At 38.7% G+C, this 27,083-nt stretch overlaps 1 protein-coding gene across 3 annotated transcripts in view; it reads left to right on the top strand.

Annotated features, from left to right (window-relative positions):
* Positions 1 to 27,083, top strand: part of CERS6 (ceramide synthase 6) — a 296,892-nt gene that overhangs the window by 60,164 nt on the left and 209,645 nt on the right. The window lies entirely within an intron of this gene.

Raw genomic sequence — 27,083 nt, forward strand, 5'->3', positions numbered from 1 at the left:
TAAAAACTTGAATACATCCATCTATTTTCTTTCTATAATTTCTGAGTATAGGTTTTCAGTTTGTAGATTTTGCTTCCGTAGAACAGCATCTCTTATTTTGTATTGTTGCTTCCTTTACTGGTGTCTGGCAAAAAATTTTTTATTAATTTTTTTCTTTTCTTTTTTTATTGAGATGTATTTGGTTTACAATGTCATGTTAATTTCTGGTTATAATATAATATATATAATATATTATTATATAATAATATATAACATTTTGGTGTTTTTATGTATATATATATATGTGTGTGTGTGTGTATATATATATATTTATTTATTTATTTATTTATTTATTTTCATATTCTTTTCCATTATAGGTTACTACTATTTTGGGGTTTCAGAGTCACTTAAAATTAATATGCTTTTCTATTTTCATAATTAAAAGACCAGGGACTTCAGAGCATGCTTTTACATTGATAGAAAGAAGAAAAAAAAATTCTTTGCAAAAGGTGAAAACTGTGTTTCTAAGGGGGGAAATATTCATTGTGGAGCATGCAAAGTTTTATAGCCCTCTGGACAGCCTGCTTCCTACTGCTGCATTGACAAAAAGCTCTCAGGGCTTCATAGTCTCATCCCTTGGAGTATTGTTACTAAACCATAATTTAGCCATTCCTCCTGAAACTTCCTACATTAGAACAGGTAGGATTTTGTTTCTAGCCTTCCTAGTGAGACAGTGTATTTTCCCCACTTTTCTGTAGTTACTTTTTCCTGGCTCAGTAATTAAGAATGTCTGTTACTTGGAAAGGTGTCAGGCTGAAGCATTTTCTTGGAATGTGGGTTCCTTCAGGAGCTGGTCAGATCATTCTTCCTTCAAGGGTCTGTTGCCCTAAAAGACTTTGATAAAAGCAGAATCCTGATAGTGTTCTGTGCGGACATCACTCTGTATGGTTTTTGCCCTATAGATATGTAGCTGCTGCCCCCAGCCCTCTCCAGAGGAACAGAAGGAAGAAACAATTACAGTCTGGGCTCAAAGGCAACACTTTCATGCCCATCCTGTGTAGGCAGAAGCTTTCTACGCTGTAATTTTGTGATCTTTTCTGTAGGAGATACAATATGAAAAACTGGCTTTGGAGTTTGGATGCTTTGAGTTTAAATCTTGGCTCTGTCACCTAACGGTTGTCATCACCTTGAACAAATGAACCTCTCTGGGCCCACCTTTTCTAATTTGGAAAATGAGGTTAATAGTACTTCATTTCTTACCACATGACTGTTGTAAAAATGATGGATGTGAGGAGTCTAATGTCATGAATGACTTGCTATAAGTACAGTATGTAATTCCACTCCGTAGATATTACTTTCTCCCCTGACCTTGGACAGGATACGCTCTGACTTAGGCACCCTGCGCTAGCTACATGCTGTGTGACCATCTCCAAGGTTTTTAAGCTCCTGGAGCTGTGGTTTTCCAGTCTATAAAATGGAGATAGTTATACATACCTTTTAATGATGTTGTGGGCTTGTGTGAGATGAGTGAGGCTGACCGAGCCTCGTAACGATGGTAACTTACTCACAAGTCATCTTTCTTAGCAACATACTTTCCCCATTACTCCTCCTTCCTTCTGTCTCTTATCTTCCTTTGTTTCCTATTCCCTGCCTCTGGTTACCTTTTTCTCTTTATTTATTGGGTAAGAGTCAATTGCTTGCCGAATGAGCTCTTCAAAGCCACTAAAACAGGTGTGTTATAGAATAGAAGAATCTGGCTTTTGGGTTAGTCATACTTGGTTTAGGAAATAACTCTTCAGTGAAAGAGAAATAATAGCTAGTGGAAAGTGAAAATGAGTACTTTTCTAGTAGAGATTTGCTTCTTAAATAATGAGAAGAATGGAGAAGGGAAGAATGAGACTCTTCTAGAATGGTTATCAAACTAGAAGGGACCTGGGGGAGCATTAGTCCCTTAGTTGCATAGTTGAAGAAGTTGAGTCACAGTGAGGCAGATGGATTGGCCAAAATATCAAGACTGACTTTGCAGCACCGTCAGCAACAGAATTCTAGTTCCAACTCCCTCCCCAGCCATAAGTGGACTCCAGTAATATATGCATGTCTGCCCACAGGTGTGTGTGTGATGGAAAAATAATTTAAACTTATTTATAATTGATTCCTGACACTGGAAGCTGGACAATAAGAATAGAATGAAAATTAAGTATTTTAGATTTTTTTCTTGAATAACCTTTAAAATGATTATTGCCTTGAACATGAATTCATTTAATTATTTTACTGAATAATTCAGTTGTCTATATCTAAGCATTGCAGGAGAGCATAATTTCACAATTTAGTAATTGAGAAATGACAATTACATATTTTGAACATTTATATTTTTAACACACAAAAAATAATTGTATTGGTTAAGTTAATAATGTCTGTCCACACCTAGGATATAAATTAATAAAGTAACTTTTAATTTTCTCCTTAAATGTAATTTCTGATAAGTGAATCATGTGGTTGGTCACGGTGGGGAAAAACTGTATAATATAAAAAAGTTGTTTTAAATTTAGATATGGTCCTGTTCCAACATCTTTGAAAGCATGAGAATTCTAATCACCAAGGGAAGGGGCAATGATGAGGAAAGTGGAGACCACTCTGAGTTCATTGTTAAACATGTCAGTAAAATAATGATTCTCTTGTTCTCCAGGGTTTCAGATTCTCATGATTTTGTCTCAGGAGGAAAGTAATTGGCCCTGTTTAAAGGACAGTTTGACGACTAATTTTAAGAGACATGCTTTGAGCATTACTAACAGCAGAAGGAATGCAGTATTTTAGAAGTCAGGATCAGTAGATTCCAACTTGCTTGTGAAATTGGGCTACTATTTTTAAAAGTACAAGTTGTGCCAAGAAGAGAATCTGTAATGAGGCAGTTTTGTTGGAGAAATTGCACTGTGGCTGACATTACTCTCTAGCTTTCAGAGATCCTATCCCTGGTAATTTTTTGGAGAAACACAAGCTCATAGAGATGTCCATCTCTTGTGTTATAAAATAACAGAAAAGAAATAAGGAACTCAAACCCTTTTTGTTGAGAAGTCTCCAAATGGAGCTGGAATTTCAGAATACAGCAAATGTTTGTATTATATTTAAGCTGTGTCTTGAAAATTTAAACAGTGGCCCAAGTCTTCCATTTTCAGTAGTTTAGTCTCCTTGCAGATGTGGTTTCCAGAATACTCAAAACCATCCTACATTTGCTTTTGGCTAGAGTTTTGCCAGGTGGTAATGAGATTGTGGGACCTGGCCCAGGGGAAGAATAAAGATCTAAGATACCATACAGTTCAAAGAACTAGACTGACTCACCATGGAATGAAGCCATAGAATGGAAAAGAATCCTCAAGATCACTCAGTACAGGCATCCAGCTTCTGCTTGAATGTGTCCAACATCAGGCAGCTTGAGAAAAATACTATAATTATATATACTATATAATAGCATATATAATAAACAGTATTATTTTTATGTCAGCAATAATTAGCTGCAATAACAGCTGCCATTTTTTTTTTGGAATGATGATGTGTCAGTTCATGCACTGTGTACATCATTTTCTTTAATCTTTTAGTAGCCTTATGATATAGCAGTAGTGTAGCAATTAAGGTGCAGATTCTGGAGCAGGATCATCTGAATAAATCTCAGGTCCATATTTGTTTGCCATTTGACCTTGGGCGAGTTGTTTAATTGCTCTGTACCTCAATTTCCTCTTCGGTGAAAGGAATGTAGCAGTACTTATCTTTTAGAGTTGTTTTGAGGATTACATGAGGATTACACATGTAAGAAGCTTAGAAGAATGCTGGCCCAGAGAAAGTGAGATTTAAGTTGTTACTTGTTATGTGACCTTAGACTGGAAGGATCTTAAAACTGAGAGACAAGTCTGCTGACGTATGAAGCTCATACTTGTTCTTAAACATCCTGCTTTTCCATTGTGGCAGCCCATTACGTTTCTGAGCAATTCTTGTGGAATTCCCGTTTTATATTCAGATGAATTCTGGCTGCTTTTAGCTTTGTGCTCTTGGTCTCAGGTCTATTAAGATATAATACTTTGTCCTGAAAGATGAGGAAAAGAAAAAAGCGCAAACTTGGGCTTTTTTTTTTGCCCCTCATTACTGTTATCTAATGAAACTTAATGTTTGGTGGCTGTTATTCAGACTCTGGAAATCTTATTATTTGGAGAAAAGGAAGGAATAACTAGTTTGGAAGTTTCTCGTATTAGCCCACATGAACCAGAAGTGGGTCTCTTATTTAATCACTTTCTTCTCTTGGTAAACGTCAAACTCAGGAGGCTGCTGGCTGCAGTTAGGTGCGTACTGATAGATACAGTGAATGGAAGTGGAGGTTGTGGAGGTAAAGCTCTAGCTATGATTTTAAGGAGGATGTCAGGGCCTTTGATACCTCTTGTCTTTTTTATTGGGGCAAAAATAGCCTCAGCTTCCATGGAAAGGAAGAAACATAAGTGCCTTTTTTTTTTTTTCCATTGAAGACTACATGAAAATTCTCCTTGGAACTGGGATTGATTTCAAAACCCGATACTAATAAACCACAGAGATCCTGGGAGTGTAGGAGACTACTCCTGTCTTGATTATCTGGTGAAAGAAAGCCTCTAGAGTTTGGGGGAGAAACTGTTCTTTCCACGTTTTATTTGGCGGGGTCATATGAAATAGTTAATGTAGCCTTATATTTTTTTTCCAACTAAAGAAAAAATTAAGATTCTCGTCCTTATTGCGTTGAAGGAGTACATTAGCGTAAGACAGTAATACAGCAGAGAGATGATTCTTATGAATAATTCTGAAATGAATGACTTTTTGTACTTTAAACACACATCCACTTTAAAGGACATAAAGAATGTGTCATATCATAATTTAGTCATGGTTGTTCATATTGTCATCTTTCACTTAGTCCCCATTGGGAACCTAGTTGAAAGCTCAAATCTGAAAATTCAGCTTTATTTTTCCTTCTGTGTGTTACAAAGCAGAGCTGCCGTCTCTACCACGTAATCTAAATGTGTCATCTTTGGTTGTCTGGGCCTGCAATATAATAAATTCCTGGAGGGTAGGAAATACTTCTTTGGTTCCCCTTTTTAACAATAGCAGAGGGCTGGCCCAGTGTCTTCTGTAGTTGTGGTTGAATGAATTATATCATAAGATCATCAGTAAAGCACTTCCTCCAAGAATATAAAAACGACTCTGCCCATTTTTGAGAAACTGTTGGATTTCTGAACATTTTATAGAGAATGCTTGAATGACTTAGTACATACTTTGTTAGAAATCTCTATGTGTGGATTGTCTCTTTTCCTTCCTGCCTCTCGCCTCCCCTTCTTCCCGTTCCCTGTGCTCTCCTGCCATTCTATAATCATCATCTTCCAGGGCTCATGTCTGGGGACCCATACCAGAGCTCTCCAAACTGTGTGCTGTGCTCCCTAGGTGTCAGCCAACCCCCTATGCTTAATTGTCCCTGCAGCCACATCGCTAGGGCCTTTGATCAGTAGTTTCTTAGCAGCCCCACAATGCCAGCTGTCACTGTGCACTGACATGTTGAAAAGGGATCAGTTTCTCTCCCTGCATATCTGATGTCTTTCTGAGTTTCTTTTTCTGTCAGCAAAAGGGAACATATTCTGAGATGCACCCTTGGTATTTTCTTCTGAGACAGCCTCCTCTCCCAGATGCTGCTGTTCCCCATACCCCTTCTGCCACCCTCATCCTTAGGGTGCACAGTCCATTCCTCACTCTGGCTGCACATGAGAATCCCCTGGGGGGCATCTAACAAAGCTGATGCCCTAGTCCCACACCAGCTGAGTCATGTTTTAAAATGTGCCGGGAAATTGTGATGTGTGAAGCGGTGCTGGGACCACTGCAGTAGAGGTTCAATAAATATTTGTTAATGGATTAAATAGTAATTTTATGTACATCATAAATCATAGTGTTTTGGTGCTAGTTGACATTCACTAGAATGCTGGCCTCGGTAGCATTTTTCAAATAGTCGTAGTGACCATACATCATAAACCAGGGTCTTGGCAAGATTCTATCATATAGAGAAAAATAATACTGGGAGGTGAGGGGAAGATTTCTTTCCAAAGGGATATTGTCTTAAACTTTTAAAAATAAGAAACAGACATTTATGATACACTTTCAATTACATGTTATAGATACATTTTGGAATGACTTCCAAAATCTTTTTCTCCCTGCTCCATGAATAAAATTTGTTTCACCATGTTTATGAAAGCATTAAAATACTATTTTCTATTCCCTATGGACAGATAGATTTCTGTTTTCTATTGATTACTAAGTCAAATTTGACAATTGGTTCAAGCTTAACTCTTCAAGGAAATAAATGTAACCCGGTGGACAGAATTTAAGAATGGCAAGGTTGAACGATCTAACATTGGAAAGCAGCAGAGGAGATCCAGATCGTTTCCAAAGCTGGGATCAGGGGTCAGCCTAGCTGCCCATCCAGCCTGGTAGAGTGGTCATTTATCAGCACTCACAGTCATCGAGGGGCAGTGGGGAAACTGAAGCTGTTATTTTTTCCCCATTGATTTGGTTCAAAATTGGGCCATATTTTTCTCTTCTCTAACAGAGAGAGATAATGCCTACCCCTAAGCCTGACAGATGTGTCACAAGCATCCTTCGAGATGAATGTAGTAGTGACTTTGGAGAACTGGCAAGCACTAGGTGGGGGAGGGAGAGGGGGAGGAGGAAAAGGGGAAGGAGGTGATGATAGTAACAGAGCTTCAGGGACAGTTCCAGCAAATTACTAATGGGACTTCTCGGGTGCATGGGAAATGAGGCACTTCCAGACAACATGTCTTGGGTTCTCCGCACTGAGTCAGAGGTGAAAGATGAGATGCTGTCATGTTCAGCTAATAAATGACATTAGTAAGGCCAGAAGTTGAAAGGAGTTCTGCCTGCAGCTTGGGAGCTCCCCGCTGAAGGTTTCCAAGGTCTGGAAGCCAAGAGATCACTCATCTCTGACAGGAACAATGGGAAGATCTAAATTAAAAATGGAATAGCCTTCAGAAACCTTCAGGCCCTCAGGGGCTTCACTGAGCATAATTTTCTTTGAATGGAAATAGAAGTTTATAATACCTTTGAAGTGATTTTTCAAAAGTTAAAAAATGAGGCATGTGGAAGTCATTCCAGCCTTCCAGCTCCTTTAACAAAAGCCAATTTTGCAAAGTGTGTTGTCTCTTGAGGTTCCTGAGCTGGGAAAGGATTGATTTGAGAACACAGAGAGTTTACCATGGAAATGTTTTTTTTGTTTTTTTTTTTTTGATGACTCTCCTTTATTTGGATTCTTGTCACCAAATTCAAAGTTATGCGACTGTATGTTCTTACACTGTTGCATAGCATTCATTGGCCTTGAGTCCTGAATAGAAGCCATAAACCTATGGCAATTACAATCCCAGATTTTGAGATCTGTGTAATGGGCACAAGTAGCTGAGAGCTGGGTGCCTGAGCATCTTTTTGTGGGTTTCTGGTGTAGTTCAGCCACTTCCTTTAGGGCGAACTGTTGGCTATCTTGAAATTTATAGAGTATCTTTTAAAGCAGGTATCATTTAGAATTACATGTTAATTTTTTTCCTCTTTGTTACTATGAACCTAATCTCTTTGTGGCAAACATTTCCATGTTATTTTTTAAAAATAATTTTATTGGTATGCCGAAAGTGTTAATGTTCAGTGACAGTTAGGAAGTGGTTTTCCCCTGTAATGGAGATGAAATTTTGAATAAAGTGGGAGAAAATTGTACCAGTGAGATGCCAAGAGCTTTTGTGTGTTTTCTAACTACTTGAATGAATTAATTAAACTCAAAATTAAAATACATCTTAATAAATAGTCAAGTGTTTATTATATGCCAGGAATAATAGTGGTTGTGTTAGTAATGCTTTCGGCTAAGTAACAATACCTAATTGACACTGGCTACAGGAAAAAGCCATTTATCTTTCATAACGTAGCCTGGTGGTTCTTGTTTGGATGCAGCAGCTTTACAAAGCCAGTAGAGACCTAGGCTGTTTCCTTCTGCCTCACTGCTCTGCCATTCTCAGTGTTTGGATTTTGTCTTTAAGCTTGTTCCGTCTTGATCCCATTATGGCTGCCACTGCTCCAAACACTACCTTTTATTATAGGAAGGACAGTGTTAGAGAGCATGCTTAGCATGCATGAGGTCCTGGGTTCAATCCTCAGTACCTCTATTAATTAACTAATTAATTGAATCAGTGCGGTAAGAAAGGAAGAGGAAGAAAGAGGATGAGTGGAAAAACAAATAGTTCTGTTTAATGTGGGAAAAATTTTTTCTCAGCCTTTTCCACATGTCCAGTAGCTGCTTGGGAAACAGAGAAAGCAGATATTTGGAGAATAAGAATCTGATTTTCATGATTGTCTGAAATCAATTGTAATTCATAAATGGCCTTTCCAAATAAAAGATTTGGTTTGCAAGGAAGGAGGGGTAGTTGTTGGGTGGGAGACCACTGCTGTGCCCCATGGCAGCCTGGGCCAGACTGTCAGAGAAGAGAGTGAGAAGCCCTTGTCGTCGAGGGTCACTGCCTGACAGGGAGAAGACAAGTGACCAATTGACCATAGTGAACTTGGAATAGGAACAGTTTCAACGAGGTGCAAAAAAAAATACCATTATAGGAAGATTTGGAGAGAGGTAGAGAGGTTCAAGAAAATATTGGGGAAGAATTGAGGTGGGCACTGAGGTTTTCGATAGGTGTAGACGGGCAGCCAAATGATCTTTAGATACCTACACAGTCGAAAGCCTTGGGTTACATAGCAGATATCACAGAAGAGGAATCACTGGTAATCAGGAGAGCCTTCGAAGCCCACCATATCATGGTGGTTGCTGCATTATGACATTAGACAGCAGCAGATGAAGGAAAGTGTAATTTACTGTGTCCTGAACAGCAGCCTCTTGTGTGCCAGGTACAGTGTTGGATGTTTTTTCCAAATGGATTACCTTTCTCAGCAGATGTGCTCATGTTTTTCTCCTCTGTGCTCCACTCATTCAAGGGCCACCCCAGATTGCATTTAAAATTGAACTTTGAACTCAGGTGTGTTCCTGAGATCAGTTGTTTGTAATCTGTGGATGCAGGTAGTATTTTTCACAGAAGTCCAAAGGACCTCAAGTCACAGGTCCAACTTTCTTAATGTGATGTGATAATATCATGCAGTTTAATGAACTGTGGTGGACTTATAATGCTTGTGATTTACATTAATTTCATTTTCAATGATATTTAATAAACCATATAGTTATTTTTGGTACAGTTAGTGCAGTCATTGAGCTAATTTTTCTGTATGTAAAAAAATTAGCAAAAAGAAATGGTGATAGTCAAAGAAATGGAGCTGAGGTTTAGTTTTCTTAAAAGTCTCCATCCAACATGCACCCCAGTGTTCATAGCAGCACTATTTACAACAGTCAAAGACATGGAAACAAATGTCCGTTGACAGATGACTGGGTAAAGAAGATGTGGGGGGCGTGTGTGTGTGTGTGTGTGTGTGTGTGTGTGTGTGTGTGTGTATGTAATAGTACGCAGCCATAAAAAAGAATGAAATAACGTCATTTGCAGCAACATGGATGGACCTAGAGATTATCACGCTAAGTGGGATAAGTCAGACAGAGAAAGATAAATATCATATGATGCCACTTATATGTGGAATCTAAAAAATGGTACAAATGAACTTATTTACAAAACAGAGACAGACTCACAGACATAGAAAACAAATTTATGGTACCAAAAGGGAAAGGTGAGAGAGGGATAAATTAGGAGTTTGGGATTAGCAGACACAAACTACTATATATAACATAGATAAACAACCAGGTCTCCTGTAGAGCACAGGGAACTATATTCAATATCTTATAATAACCTATACTGAAAAAGAATATGTGAAAGTATATATATGTGTAACTGAATCACTATGCTGTATCCCAGAAACTAACACATTGTAAATGAACTGTACTTCAATTAAAAAAAGAGTCTCCATCCAGATTGCCCAGTACTGTTCCATACAGTGGTCAAACCGATGCAAGACGGGAGACTCAGTAGGAGAGAACTGAGAGACCCAAGTGACCTTTCAAAGAACGGTATTTGCAGAAGGAAAAAAAACATGCAATAAAAAGACTAAAAAATATTATTAATACAGCACTCAGGGGATTGGATTGACCATAAGTCTGGTGAATAAGGGGGCTGCCCTAACTTAGTGTTACCGAACTCCTGATTGTTGACATTTGATTCTAGAATGAGAAAGATGATAATTTTACTCCTCTCTGAGTTACTATGAAATTTTATGTATGGTGTAATATATATATTTGTGAATTTTCTCTGTATAAAGGACTTATTTTAATATAGTTACAGTGCCCTTAGCACATGCAAAAAATGAACTGTAATATGTTTTTATACAATAGTAACATATTTTACTACATTTATTCGTATAGTATACAACCAAATTCTATGTGTGTATCTGTGTTCATGTCTCTCTCTATGTAGACATTTTACCTGTAGAAAAGAAGATTCAGAACTTCATAGCTGTTTTTGAATTTTCTATGACTGATGTGTGGAAGAAAGTTTGAAATTGGTTGTCTTTATTCCTCTTAGTAGGAAAGATCCAGTTGGTAGAGTTATGGGGAGACATTTGGGCTCATTTCTCCGGAAGAATTTTCTGAGTGCGCTGGGTATAGGTGAAATGGGCTGCTTTAGATGCAAGAAAGTTCCTTCATTCCTTAAGATCTGTCTGTTCAAATCTAGGCTGATGCAGTGGTTCTCAAGTTTCAGGGTGCATCAGAATACCTGGAGGGCTTGTTAAAACCCAGATTGCTAGACCCCACCTCCAGAGTTACTGAGTTTGACTAGGGGAGGGGTGGTGGGTAGAATTTGCATTTCTAACAACTTCTCCCGTGATGCTGATACTGCAGGTTTGGGGACCACAATTTGAGAAGCATTGGGCTAAAACATGCTTGTCAAACAGAATCATTTGTCAATTTTTGTTAAAAAACAGAATCTGATTCGGTTGGTTTGAGACTGGGCCTGAGGTTCTGCATTGTTTGGATACAGTCTGCGTTTTTAATTTCCCGGATGATGCCAGTGCTCCTGGTCTTTGGTGCATGAGTTGCCGGGCTAAAGAACCCATCAGGGATGGTGAGGCCTGAGGAGGTGTAAACACCCAATGGGAAGATCCAATCAAAAGGTACAACTCTGAGCTTCTGCAAAATAATTTTATTTTGTAAATCTCCAAAGGGGATCCCATAGAAGAAGTTGACTTTCGCTTAAAAATGTCTTTTTTCATCATAAAATACCCTTTTCTTACAATTACCACACCATAATTACGAACATTTTTTGACCCTTCTCAGCAGGTCTTTAAATAAGAACTCATTTAACTCATTCTGTAAGCTTTTGCCCCTCAGCAAAATGCCTCATTGATTGAATCCATGACCGAGCTTTAAATGGAAATGACCTTCATGTTCTTTTATTTAATTGAGCTCTGATGTTTACTTGCAGATTTGGTTGTTTCTCATAAATGGTCCCATTGAAGAATTTTGAGGGTTTAATACCATTATGTCCACTCACTGTGCTTTCTAATGAGACCACTGGGGTTGTAGCCATGGAAGAATTACAGTAAATCAAGAGATTACTAATCTTAAAAAAAATAACATGGATAAGCAAGCTTGCGTTAAGAAAATGAAATGTCTCTCGTGGAGAAATGCATGTTTCCCAACCAAGAGCCAAGTGCATATTTTACTCTGTTTTCTCCTACTCATTCTGTATGAGTAAGCTGTGTTTTGCCTTTGCTGCCTTCAAAGTCATCCCTCTACCTCTTATTTGAGCTGCCTTTGATTCTCATCTTAAGAGCGTACATCACTTCTTAGGGTTAGGTTTTCTGGCGTTAAGGGGATAATCTCATAGAATCACAAGTGGTTCTTAGACCAACTGGAAGCACAAGATGAAAAGCTCAAAAAAGAAAAGCTGATTATTAATAGCTCTTTAACCTTTTTGTATGTTTTTTTTTGCCTACGAAGGGAAGGAAACCAGCATTTGCCTGCCTTATGTGCTAGGCACATTACGTCAGTATTTCACTTAATTCTTATGGCTCCGGTGATACACTCATGTACAGGGAAACTGGCTCAGGGTGATGGGATGATGAAGCTAATATCTCACAGCTAGTAAGAGGTCAGATCAGGATTTGAACCCAGGATGGTATCTCTCCAAAGCAGCTTATTCACTCCTTTTTATGTGATGAGGCTTCCTAATATAAACAGCAGATTCTTTGGAATGCAGATGTTTCCACATCGTGGATCAGTGGGTCGAGGGCTTTGAATGAGAGAGGGAGAAAATAAGTGCCCTGGCTAATTAGTATCTCTTTAGTTTCTTATCCAGCAGCCACCAACAAAGTCGGTATCAGCTGTGCTACCAAAATGGAATGAAGGTAGCTGCCAGTTGCTCAGAGCATCCTCAGACTGAAGATGCTGAGCACATAAGAACACCGTGCTGACTACAGAGCCATCATCTCTGAGCTGTGAATCCACACTTCTCATTTTGTTGGTGGCCTTGGGACTGAGGCTCTAAAACCCACATTTCTCCTTTGTCAGCTCTTTCCCTGTAGTATCTGCCAACGTAGGGTGCTAGAGGTGGCCTGTGTGGCTAGAGGAGGGAGACCAGACCAGCTTATCCTGTTTACTTCCTCTCCTGAAAGTGTCACCTCAGCAGGGGACCATCACCCAGGAGAGGTGGTTTGTTTTCAGCAATTAATTCTGGTTTCTTACTCCCTTGCCTGTAACAACCCCCACCCCGCCACCTCACATTCCTGGAATCAGCTGTGTTCCATCCCCCTTGGAGGCATCATCTCTGGTTGGGGGCTGCCCCCTTCTTAGGGATCTGGGTCCAGCTCCTTGTGGTCCCTCCCCAGCCTCTACTCTCTGCTCCTCCCGAGGACTGTTGGTTGCTTTTGCTTCCTCTGTGACATCTCAGGAACGCCTTTGGGTCTCTTAGTTCTCCTTTACCAGTTTAACTCGTTACTTACATTAAATTCCCTCTGTTATGTAACTGGTGGTTTCCATTTTCCTGACAAGACCCTCATGGGTGCACACTCTCTTGGAGAGGGCTCCTAGGCTGTGCTGAAGAGTGATGTGAACACACTGCCCATTGCTGATGGGAGGGAGTCGGGCAGAAGTCATCATAGAACTTGAGGGATTTGCAGACAGATTTGTTAGGGGCACATTTTTCAGCACACAGTTCCATCCTGGGACAGCATGTTAAATGTGAGAAAGGACTGGGAAGAGGCAGTCGACTCAGAGAAGCTGTGTGTCCTAGGATCCAATTTGCCCCTAGGTTTGGGAATGGCACTCTCTTGGTCTGTTTTCTCACCCACAAATCTTTGGTTGTACTAATTAGGAAGTCAAGTGAAGTTAGAATCAGAATACTTGCAAAAAGTGTAAGGCTTAGATTAAAGTAAATTGTTATAATGATCCAGTAAATAACTGTTATGCTGTTTTAGACTTGATCTCAGTCTGTGGGAAGGAGTTTGCTGAGGCCATAGGAATCCTTGTGTGACAATGGGGTGAGGGCTGTGAGGAGACCAGTCACTGAGGACTCACTGTGTCCTGGCCCTGTGATCAGTGCACTGCATAGTTGATCATTCAGCTTCCACCATTTTACAGACAAAACTGATTTTGCTGATGTCCAGAGTCAGGTTTCTTAATTATTCTCTGTTCTTCTCTGTGTGTGAAGGGTGCTGTCCACTCTCTCTGTTTTTTCATAGTCATCTTTGCTGGTGAAACAGGCACAGGATAGGTGGTTGGTGTTAACTGGTGTGAGGCTGTCAAATTCCTCTGGGGGTAGTTTTAGCGTATTGGTAGGTCATGCGCTTAAGTGAAAACCTTTGTGAAGCTTTCCTTCCTGAACTGCTCACTCTGTTTTGAAATTCCATATAGTCATCATGTCACTGGTAATTCACCATTAAGCTAAAGGACACTGTCCTCATGTACCACTACACACACCTGGAAATCTTCAGTGGTAGACCAGGAGTAAAACCAGGCATTGTTCATTGATGACCAAAACTTGTGGTTTTGAGGCATCAGTGGACAACCCTTGTGGTTCTGATACCTGGGCCAAAAGAACTGTTCACAGACCCATGAACATGTGTAATGAACTGAAAACAGAAATATTGGAGAATGCAGTTCTAGGAGTGGAGTAAGAGGGGTCTGTATTGCATGCACCTCTTCTGCTTAATTTTTAGTTCGTCACTGAAACATTGAAATCATTTCCTCTTTGTAGAACAGTGATAAAATCTGTTTGCTTATCCTTTGGACATATTTTGAAGACTGAGTGAGATAAAGTGTGAAAGTGCTTGGCAAATTGTAAGGCATCTCGCAAATGTAAAGAATTAAAGGATTAATGCGTTGTAGGAAGGCTTGGAACTCTCCCAGACCTCATGGTTAGCTGTGGGGCCAATTTTGAGACAGATCTGCCAGTAATGAGGTCTTGTAAGACATAGTCAGCAGACCTTGAAGGCCTGCTTCTTGCACCTCTGCTTCCCTTGGCTGGTCCCCTGAGGAAGGTGAGTGATGAGGGCTGCCGAGACCCCATCACAGAGCGAGGATGAGGACTGTGACAAAGAAGGTGTCTGTAAGAATGCCGAGGGGTGCTGTTAAGGGGAATTCTGAAGCACTCCGGCAGAGCTCTTGATTTGTGCTGGGTATCCAAAGTTGACAGAATGTGCTGGGAGCATCAGTTAGAGATGAGCTGCCAAAATTGCAGTCAGTAAGTTAAAGAGGCATAGCTGACAGAGTGACAGATTCTTAGTGTGCAGAGAAGAGCAGTTAGAGAGAAAGCCCTGCACACACACACATGCTGTTCCTTAATGACTCACTACTGACCAGTGTGATAATTGTGTCTAACCATCAGAATGCTGTGAAAGTATCAGTTTGTTCCTGGGGGCAACGTCTTAAAGGCCTCCCTGACCACAAAATATCATCGTATATAAATATACACTAGACAGTGTTTTTTCTTGTAAGTGGCTTTAATGTCTTTTACACTATTTTATGGGAAATGCAGGGGCACATTTTTTATTGTTTAAGATAAAAAAACAATTTCTTTGAATTTTCTGAACTTCATTTTTAACAGCCAGATTGTATGTTTCTTGAACAGTTGAACTCATGGTTAAATATCTGGAGTCTAGAGCCTTTGTTTACTTTTTTCTAGAATCCTGGAAATGCATAGCAAACAGAAGCAATTTTAGTATTTCTCAAGACAACTTGGGCTTTCCAAGGATCTCAGCTCTCAGCTGATGACACTGGGTGACCTTCCAGTCTCTAATCTGTACCTCCCATGAGGCTGAAGTAGCCTAGACTGACAAGTAACTTCACTACAACTGTTTCTGATTTAGCTGTAACTTTTGGAAAGCCTCTTGTGAATTTTTGTTTTTTAACAAGAGCAACAACAACAAAGTCTCTGCCTATATTATTTATTAATAAAAGCTACTGTTGTCTAAGGGTCCCTTCTACTCCCTTAAACAATGGAATAAAGTTAAATTCAGAAAAGAGTCCTTAAAATACTAAATAAATAAATAAATAAACAAACAAACAAATAAATAAATAAAAGCTTAAAGTTAGAAAAAAGTGGACGAGGAAAGGTTTTTAGGATTCAGGCTGTTTATTCTTGAAGAGAGAAGAATGAATGATGACTTAATCAGTGTTTTCAAATATTTGAGGGGTTTCTTGACTGTATCATCTCTCCAGAGGGCTGAGAAAAGAGTAAACGGGTTTATATTTAAGCTTGAAAGAATGATGCAGGAAGAACATTTTGAGTCAAGTGGGCTGAAAAACTAAAATCGGATACCAAGGGAAGGTTTTTTTAATTAAAAAAACTTTTTATTTTGAAATAATTATAGATTAACAGGAAATTGCAAAGAAATATACAGGGAGATTGCATGCTTGAAGGAAATTTCTGAATGACCTCTCAAAAGAAAAAGTCTGGCTTGGGAGGAGGCTAGGCCAAGAGACATCATAAGCTCTCAAACTTTCTGGCTCTTTCATAAATTTTTGCCACCCTTGGGTTTCTTCCCATAAGAAGTTTCCCGCTATAGCTTACTGACCAGCACAGACTAGGGGTCCTTCTAACATGTGAGATGTATGCTCCTTGTAATGAAAGTTTAAGACTAGCCAGCACTTACTGAATCTTTTCCAAATGTTGAACGCTGTCGGGTAAGGCAGATATTCATTCTGTCAGTCCTCACACACATTCTGCAGAGTAGGTTTTATCGTCTCCATTTTATAAATGTGGTAACTAGAGTTCAGAAATATTAAAGAGCTTTCCAGCATTCCAAGCTCAGAACAGATTCACTTGGGATATGAGTTTGCTCTAAAGGAATTTCCCTTTCTACTTGATGATGCTATGTAGAAAAGAAATCATATTTTTTCCTAAGGAGAAAATTGTCTTCCGCTGTGTCTGACTCTATGGGCCAGCTGCCCCTTTCCCATTGGTCTCAAGATGCCAGTGATTTAGAAATATTTCCCAACATGAACAGAGTGTAATTACAACTTTCATTATATAGGTAAAGAAATAGAGAAGTTCTTTGGCATCTCTGGGCATAGGCAGAAGCAATTATTTTCTGGAGGCATCTTGAAATTCTCTCAGAATATTTAGATAATGTTGGTAACATTTTTCTTGAAGTGATTTCATGCTGTTTCATACCTTCTGGGGTGCCCATTGGCTTGAATTGCGTCCTTTTCTCTATTTGACAAGGTACTTTAAATGGCAGTTTATTTTTATTCCACCTACTGTTCTCTCCCTTGTCTCAGTCACAGTGGTCCTTTGCTTGAAGATTTCCATGGAATTAGCTGAATTGCAGCTGTCTTAGGGCTTTTCATGTTTGATTTTGGTGTGGTTGAGGTTTTGAGCCTTACCTGGTATAGACACCATTCTGTTCATCTTTATTTTTAAAGATACTTATTTTTTATTTTTGGTATTAAAAGTTTGCGCTCTCTAAAACTGCATCAGAAAAAATAAAATACTTATAAATAAACCTGACCAAGGACGTGAAAGACCTATATACTGAGAACTATAAAACATTGATTAAGGAAATTAAAGATGATTTAAAGAAATGGAAAGACATCCCATGCTCTTCGATTGGAAGAATTAATATTGTTAAAGTGGCCATACTACCCAAACCCATCTACAGATTTCTTGTGATCCCTATCAAATTACCCAGGACATTTTTCACAGAAATAGAACAAATAATGCTAAAATTTATATGGAATTACAAAAGACCCAGCATTGCCAAAGCAATACTGAAGAAAAATGATGAAGCTGGAGGAATAATCCTCCCAGACTTCAGACAATACTCCAAAGTTGCAGTAAGCAAAACAATGTGGTATTGGCACAAAAACAGACATATGGATCAATGGATCAGAATATAGAGCCCAGAAATAAACCCACACAACTACTGTCAGTTAATCCTTGACAAAGGAGGCAAGAATATACAATGAAGAAAAGATAGTCTCTTTGGTGAGTGGTGTTGGGAAAGCTGGACAATTGCATGTAAATCAATGAAGTTAGAACACTCCCTCACACTCACCCATACATAAAAATAAACTCAAAACACTCTTTGACATAAATTGCAGCAATATTTTTTGAGCCATCTCCTAGAATAATGGAAATAAAAGCAAAAATAAACAAATGGAACCTAATTAAACTTAAACAAAATGAAAAGACAGCCTACAGAATGGGAAAAAATACTTGCAAATGATGTGACCGACAAGGTACTAATTTGCAAAATAGACAAACAGCTCATACAGCTTGATATAAAAAATACAAACAACCCAATCAAAAAATCGTCAGAAGACCTAAATAAACATTTCTCCAAAGAAGACATCCAGATGGCCAATAGTCACATGAGAAAATGCTCAATATTGCTAATTATTAGATAAATACAAATCAAAACTACCATGAGGTATCGCCTCACACCACTCAGAATAGCCATGATTGAAAAGTTCACAAATGATAAATGCTGGAGAGGGTGTGGAGAAAAGGGAACCCTCCTATACTGTTGGTGGAAATGTAGTTTGATGCAGCCATTATGGAAAACAGTATGGAGAGTCCTCAAAAGCTAAAAATAAACTTACCATATGATCCAGCAATCCCAATCCTGGGCATATATCCAGAGAGAACTCTTAATTCGAAAAGGTACATGCACCCCAGTGTTCACAGCAGCACTATTTGCAATAGCCAAGACATAGAAACAACCTAAATGTGCGCTGACAGATGACTGGATCAAGAAGTTGTGGTATATATATATATTATACAGTATTATAAATTTATAGCTGACTATTACTCAGCTATAAAAAAAAGAAATGATGCCATTTGCAGCAACATGGATGGATCTAGAGATTATCATATTAAGTGAAGTAAGTCAAAGACAAATATCATATGTTGCTTATATGTGGAATCTAAAAAAGAAATACAAACTTTATTTACAAACCAGAAATAGACTTATGGACGTAGAAAACGAACTACTGTTACCAAGGGGGAGAGGGGTCAAGTTGGGATAGATTAGGAATTTTGGATTAATAGATACACATTTCTATATATAAAATAAATAAACAACAAGGACCTACTGAATAGCATAAGGGACTATATTCAGTTTATTATAATGAGCTGTAATGGAAAAGAATCTGAAAAAAAATGTATGTATATTATAACTGAATCACTTTGCTGTACACCTGAAACTAACATTGGAAATTGACTGCACCGCAATTAAAAAATAAGAGTTTTAAAAAGTGCTTTTTGTTACTTTTATGCTTTCTATATGGTATACCACCTCTAAAATCTGCAAAAGTTAAAAAAATGATGACTCAGTAAAATTTTGATGGTAAATAAACATTTCTTGAGCTCTTGAGAGCATGGGCTGTTGTACAGTTTGTAGTTGTCTTGACCCTGTCTGTAATTCTCTCTTACTGTTAACTTCATTATATTTTTATGAACTATACCACCTTTTTCCACCTGGGTTTGTCATTATATGAGATTTATTTATTTTTTCTATTTTTTTAAATGGAGGTACTGGGGATTGAACTGAGGACCTCAAGTATGCTAAGCATATACTCTACCACTGAGCTATGCCCACCCCCCAAGCTGGGTTTTATTGTTGCCCAGAAGCATGGGAAACACAGAAGAGTTACCATGCTAAAATCCCTCTGATGAAACATATCAACTGTTATTTTTTTGATTTTACCTTATCACAGGCTTTATTTAATGTTATCATTTTAGTATGTATTGCCTGCTTTTTAAAATTACCATTGTATTATTAAATTATCATGGTCCACATAGTTTACATACGTATTCTTTTTAATAGCTATTTAATACTTCATGGGGTGTTTATACTCTGATTTACTTAAATATGAAATGTTGGAGTCACCCTAGGGTTTATTTCTTGAGTCTCTTCTCTTATTTATTTGTACTTACTGCCCAGATGATTTCATTAGTCTTATGGCTTTATAAGCCATGTATATCTTTCTGACACCACATTTGTACCTCTAGCCCAAAGCGCTCCTGAACCCCAGGCTACTCCATCCAACTGTCTACTTGACATCTCCACTTAGAAGCCTAATAGCCCAATAATTAGCCTTTCCTCCCACTTACCACCCCCAAAATAACTCTCTCCTTCCAAGTCCTCAGGCCAAAGACCTGTTGACCTCCTTTGTTGCTCTCCTCCTCTCTCATCTTCTCATCCCATGTTCAGTCCAGTGAATGCTGTGGGCCCACTTTTCAAGATCATTTGAGGACCTTATCGTATCTTACCACCTCTCTGCCACCAGTCCCTCTGGGCCACTGTCATCTCTTGCCAGGAGAATTGGAGCTGCCTGCCAGTTGGCCCAGCTGCTCCCATCTTTGTTCCTCTTCAGTCTCTTCTTAACAGAGGAGCCAATGATTCTGTTAAAATATAAATCAGTCATTTAGGTTTTCCTCTCAGAGTCCTGCAGTGGCTTCCTGCCTTGCTCACGGTAAAAACCAGAGTCCTTCAGATACCCTACAAGGTGCAGTGATGTGGCTGCCTGCTACTCCAACCCCACCTTTCTCCTCTTGGTCTTACTGACTCTGCTCTAGCCTCATTGGCCCCCTGGAGGTGCCTTCAACAACTCAGGCATACTCCTTCCTCTGGGACTTTGCCCTTAGCTGCTCTTCCTTCCAGAATGTTCTTCCTCCACTTACTCCTAGTTGATTTCATTACCTTCTTCAGAATCTGCTCACTTTCTCAGGGGTCTTCTGTGACTAGTCTACAGAGAATTGCAACCCCACCCCATCCTTCTTGGCAGGCTTTGTTTTCCTCTGTAGTACTTTTCACAGTCTTTCATCGAATGCACCACTTTCTTTATTTTTTCATCTTCCTCTTTCCCTGCTAGAATGTAAACTCCATAAAAGGGATTTTGCTCACTGATGGATCCTGACACTTAAAGCAGGGCTGATGCATCATAGGTGCTCAATGAGTCATTTGTTAGTGAATCATTAAGCTGTTTATCATTTTTCCCTATTATAAATGATAGTGCATGAAAATCTTTACATTTATGGTTTTTTTTCTTTGTTTGATTTCCCTAGGTAAATACCTAAAAGTGAGATTTTTGAGTGAAGGTATCTGACTATCTCACAATATTTTAACGGTGCCTTTTTATTCAACTTTTTTTTTTTTTTACAGAAAGGAGAAAATTTTGTTTTTATTAATAGATTATGTTAGGATCGACTGGGTCTAAATCTTGTCTAACCTATGTAAGCTTTAAGACCTTGAGCAGATTGTTTAATTTCTTAAAGATTTAGTTTGCATTTCTGTAAAATGGGACTAAAATTTGCTTTGAAGAGTTGCTGTTGGGCTAGAAAAAAATTGCAAAGCACTTGACACATGGAAACTGTCAATAAATATCAGTCTTCTATCTCCATAATAGCCTTCTTTCCACTCAGTGTTTTCTTGAAGCAGTTTTATCTTAGAATTGTAGAATAGACAGTCCTTCACATGCTCCTCCTCACTCGGGCACATGCACACGTGTATAAACATGCACCCACATAGCTTTCAATATCCAATCTATTTTGTTCTCATAACTTTTAAATTTTTAATACTTTCTGTGACCCTAGCTGCAGCACACCCGTAAGTGGTGAATGTTGGAGTCTGTGGACGTGCTGGGTGGGGGGTCAAGGGATGAATTGAATCAGTCACCTCTCCTCATCCCTTCTTTCTTGAATGTGCGCTTGTTCATACTTAGGTTTTTTTCCAGCACAGTATGGGGTGGGACATAGGTTATTTCTCATAATTGGTTTCAGTATTTAAACTGTTATGAATCAATTGTGATTAATTTCAAAGACCTTCCAAGTACTTTCGTATTTACCAATATATTTGCGATTTCTGAAGTTCTCCATTTTTTCTCGAGATCTGTTTCCCTCTAATTTTGCTTCCTTTTAGCCTAAAGAACTCCCTCTAGTATTCCTGAAGTGGGAGCCTCGTGGCAGACAAATTCCCTTTGTTTTGCTTTCATTTCATTCTTTGAAGGGTAATTTTGCTGGGTGTAGAGTTTTGGAGTGACTTTTATTTTGGTTTTGTTTTTGATTCCAGCACTTTAGAGATGTTTCACCATCACTGAACCTCCGTAATGCCTAATGAGAAGTCCTTTGTTTCCCAGAATATCATTCCCTGTGTGTAATGTGCCATTTTGTCTAGTGACTTTCAGTGTTTTCTCTTTATCTTTGGTTTTCATCAGTTGGACTGTGATTTTGTCTAGATTTTCCTTTTTTTTTTTGAACGTACATATTTTTGAAATTCTTGAGCTTCTTTAATCTGTGTGATTATGGCTTTTATCAGATTTTGAAAGTTATTGGCTATTATTTCTTCTAATATTTTCTCCCCCCGTCTGTCTCCTGGAACTCCATTACCCGTATATTTTTGAAATTGTCCCACAACTCCTCAATATTGGTTTATTTTTTCATATTTTTCTTTATTATTATCAGAGTACATAGTTTCTGTTGATCTATCTTCAAGTTCACTGAATGTGTTTGCATGTCTTTTCCCCTAAAATTGGGCCATATTTTCCTTGCTCTCTATTGACGTATTAGATTGCACCCTGGACACTGTAAGAGTTATGTTGTAGAGATTCTGGATTTTTTTTTTTTACAGTGCTCTAAAAAGTCTTGAAATATTTTGTGTTAACCAGCAATTTACTCAGTTAAATTCAAATTGTAGCCTGTCATACCTGCAGTGGACAGTGGCTTCAGTCTCTATTCAGTTCTTTAAACCTTAGCTCCTACCCGCTTTCAGTTTACCTTGCACATCTGTGGTTCAGGAGCCAGCCAGAATCATGCTTCGTTTATGCACAGAATTAAGAGTTGACCTCTCGGGCTTTTTCCCTTTTGTAGTTCTCTAGTCCCTCTGATTTCCCCAGTCTTCTTCCCTGGTCCCTACAGCTAGAAAGAAAGTACGCTTTCCTGTCAGAGCTTTATCTGCTGCTATGATTGTCTCATCTCAGAGTAGACTGCACAGTAAATATAGAAGTACATAAACGAGAGCTCACTCTCTGCTGGCTTCCTGCTCCAGCTTTTGACCTCTCCAAAGTCCGCTTGCTTTTATTCCATCTCTAGAGCCCTCTTGAGCCTTTGTTTTATTTATTTATTTATTTTTGGTGGGGGAGGGTTGGCATTTTGGGCAGATTTCTTAAAGATGAAAAGCCAGTTTACTAGGAGCTCATTTCTCTACATCAAAAACAGAATGCTTCTTCTAATTAATTTTTAAATTTAAATCTTGACTGAGATAGTTGTAAATTCACATGCTATTAGTTGTAAGAAGGAATACACTGAGCGCTCATGTGCCCTTCCCAATTTTCCCTCCACGGTAATATTTTGTAAAAGAACAGTATGACACCACTACTAAGATACTGACATTGATTCAGTCTCAATAGACTGATACATATTTCCTCATTTGTACACTTGTGTGTGTGAGAGATTTAATTCTCTACAATTTTATCACGTGTAGGTTTGTGTGTCCTCCATCACAACCATCCAGCTACTTTGAAAAGTGGAGGAAATGCTAGAATTTAGAAAGGACTGAAAGTCTCTGACCACGCCCCCCCACTGAATATGATTACATACTATCAAGTGATTAGAACTGACGTGTACCCTGTGAACATTTTTTAAAAATCAGTGTCTTTTTCTATATTGTAAACTTGTTTCAGTGTAATAATCACTTCACGTTTTGTATACACCTTGAGGCACACCACAGCCCAGAGCTTACCTTGGTGCTCTGTGCAGAGACGTTCAATTCATGTTTAAAATACAAATGCATGTTGTTAAATAGAACTAAAATGTAGGACTGTCTTAGGTGTTCTCTCTGCTTTTAAACTGAGGCTAGTATTTTTCAAAGCTTACATCCTTATTATATTTACTTTTGAATATGTTATACTACATGAAAGTACTTCATAGATGTTTGATCTTTTGAAGGTGATGTTGCTACCTTTGATAAAAATGTAATTAGATGAGCATTTCCTGGTAGAGGCAGTCATCAAAGCCGTACAAAGAAAGTGCATATTCTCTTTCAACTACTCTGTAGGTTTTCTACTGCACCCTCTGTCTAGCTCTCATTCTGTTTCTCTCTCTCCTAAGACAACCCTTGTGGAAGACAGCTTTTACTTCTGTTAGAGCCACCGTTGGAGAAAAAAAAATCCAGCATTTCTCTAATGGACCATGATAGTAGATGATAAAATGATAGTAGTTTTGTCATGGGCTTTATTTGGTGTCTAATATGCTCTCAAACAAAACAAAACAAAACAAAAAACCACCAGTAGTGATTCACAAATTCTTTGGAGAATGAACACAAATAAAATTTCTATATTTTTATGTAATCTTATATATGTGTCACATATTATATATCATATAATGCTTTTAGGAAGATAAAAATGATACCTTCTTTTCTTTCTTCTCTCATTTGGGATTTGAAGTGAATGTTTTCTGCTTGTCTTGTGGAGTTTTCTAAATCTTGGAAATTAAATGTTTGGCTCTCTGAACTAGGTAAGCTGAAAAGAGAATGCCTAGTGAGGGGTTGGTGGAGCCTCCACAAGAGCTCTATGGAGCAGCTTTGACTTTACAGGGACAGTGGAAATCAAAGAAACAGCTTTTCATATTTGAGTGGTCAGTCTCCTGCCCCCTGAGTCCAAATGAAGACCCTGAATAGATGTGGGTATTTAAGGGAATTAAAATGCACAGCCTCTATAAAAAAGATAGGAAGGGTACCTGCTATTGTATTTTCACAGATTTGTTCATTCATTCATTCATTCATTCACCCTTCACATATTCATTGAATGCCCTCAATGTGCGAGGCACATTATAAAAATATTCTATGACCTAGTAACTTCTTTCAAAGTGTTCAGGTGGTTTGATTTTATTGTGCATATCCATCATGGGCCATTTAAACTTTAAAGATCTTCAACTTTGAAACTGAGTTAAATTCTACTATATTTGTCTGCCACTCCTCACACCCGAACCCTCCCCTCAAATTCTCAGCATTTGGGACTTAGCCTGGCCAATAAATTAAGATGGGGAGGAGCTGTTGATAACATTGACCTTCCTGGGGAAGAAGTACACTGTCCTCTGCTTCCCTTCCCCTGGAGGCACAGACTGCTGGCCCCTCTGACCCCCTCTGCAAAGTGGGGATGGTAGTAATACCGTCTCATGTGGTTGAGGGGGAATCAGTAGGTTTGTGGGCTAGGGTCTGGAGATGCAGACTTTCAGTAAGGCCATTTCCACCTCCATGAACGAGACCACACACCCAGGGAGGAGGGACACACCTATTCATACCAACTCTCCTGTGTAATCTGTCTAGAGTGATTGATAAGGGAGCTGAGGAAAGGCCAGGTGTGGGTGGGCTCGGAACCTGAAAGCATTACTGATGGGGACTCCATTTGGACCCACTCCAGGCCTGAGGCTTGATGAAAAGGGCCACTACAGTTTATGGCCCAAATGGGGAATACTTTACAAAAATTATTGTGGCAGGATATCAGAGAGAGATGCTTTTGTCAGTGAAGGTGGTACCATTAATAATGATGCTGTGATAACCAGATTGTGGGGGTAAACTGAGGCAAGGGGTTACTCTACCTGATGACCTCTTGTCTTTATCAGTTTCCTGTCTTGGTTTCTGGTCTCTTCTTTTTTGCTTGGTACTTTCAGAACCTGTTGGAGGCAGCGGGCTTGGCACAGCATAGCTGAAGCTGAGTGGGTTGCTGGGCCCAGAGAAGTCACGCTGTGTCAGTGCTGTGGTGCGAAACCATACACATGGCTCATGTTAAAGATTTTAGACACAGAGACCATGTGACATTGTGTTTTAACATATGCATGTGTTTGTATACATACACAATGTATATACTTCTGTAATTAGTATTCTAATTTTTTACATATGAGGACACTGAGGCACAAAGAGATTAATTTCTGAAGCTAGGCCTCCCTAGCTAGATAGTAGCAGAGGTAATTCCTACCCTATCCATTGACATGGCTTTAAAAAATATGTTTACAGAGCTTCATATTTATTTGATAATTTTGATTATCAAAAGTTGGTAAGTTCGATGATCACAGGATTGGCCTTCTTCAACATGCTATTGTGTTCTTGAAATTTAGAAAGGAGTTTCTAAAAGGTGGTTTGAAGTTTAGAAAGAGGGGGAGAGAGGTATAAAACATTTTTGTATATTTATAATATGTACATACATATATAATGTATATTGCATAACATCTATGTGATAACATATGTACATGTATATATATAACACATGCAGACATATATGTAATGTGTGTATTGTATGTTGTATAACATGCTAAAATTTTTTTTGAATGTTTTTGTATGTTACTGGAAGATGATAGCAAAGATGAGGAAGTCGCTTTTGAAGGGATTCTGCTAAGTGAGTTTTTGACTCCCTCTGCCTGCCCATGCGATGTTGTGGGGCACACAGAGAAGACCTGTTAATAGCACTCCCAATCACGGTAGCAACAGGGAAAACGTATTTACAGAGGATAACCAGTTGATCAAATTTCTTGACCCACCTCCTGCATCTGTCTGCCTGGCACTGTTATGGCACTTTCAGAGATGAAATGATTAGCTTTTGCAGTTAGACTCTTTACTCTTTAGAAGCAGGAAGACCATGTGCTAGACCAGGAGGATGTTATAAGAATGGCGATGACAAATTCCAAAAGGGGATTTGAACGATTTTTCAGAAGTTGTGGGAATTGAGAAGACAAGGGAGGGCTAGGGGAACCCAACAGGGCAGAGTGGAAGGCAGTACTCCATTTTCCTACCTAAGTACATTTTTTCTCTTTTACGTGAAACAGGACCCGGTAGGGTGTTACATGGTACTGTGTCTGTAAACTTCATTAGTCCCACTTACAAAAAAATTCCTTCTTTGTCTATTGTTCTTTAATCTCATCCACCATTATTAAAGAAGCTTTATCTAAGATTTACTTATGGTATGAGTATATTCATCAGTTGTCTTTGGCCAACGGTAAATTAATTTGGGTCATACTTTCATATGACTTGGTATTTTTTGTATTTGTAGAAAATGTTAAATGTCACTACTGAAGAGGAACCTGTCACATCTTATTTCTTGACCATTTAGTCTAAAACAACTCTAATGCTTTTCTTTCTAAAAAATGTTCTAAAGACATCATCAAACCTTTGGGGCCCCATGCAGTCTTCCTGCATTCCTTCAGTGCCTCATTCACACATCAAACAGGGCCAGAAATGCAGCTGAGTCTTCCCATTCTTCTTGACAGAGTCATTTGCTTTGGATGAAAACAGTGCAGCCGATGCTTATAATCATTTCAGACTTTTCAGCTTGGCTGGGACATCACGCTGTTTGACACCCCTTTTTATTCCTTATGAGAAAGAAGCAAATAACCACAAAGCAGAGAATTTTAAGAAGTCAGAGGGAGTTGGGGCTGAACATAGCACACTTTGATTATAGAGACAGAAATGGCCAGTTTTTTGACTAGGGTTGATCAAAAGCATACTCTCTGTATTGTGTGATCAGATGGTGAGTGAACACTTTATCATGGTAAAAGTATTATGTGACTTGTCAGTAAGAAGAA

Source organism: Vicugna pacos, chromosome 5 (assembly GCF_048564905.1).
Source record: "Vicugna pacos chromosome 5, VicPac4, whole genome shotgun sequence".
In the NCBI taxonomy this organism is placed as follows: domain Eukaryota; kingdom Metazoa; phylum Chordata; class Mammalia; order Artiodactyla; family Camelidae; genus Vicugna; species Vicugna pacos.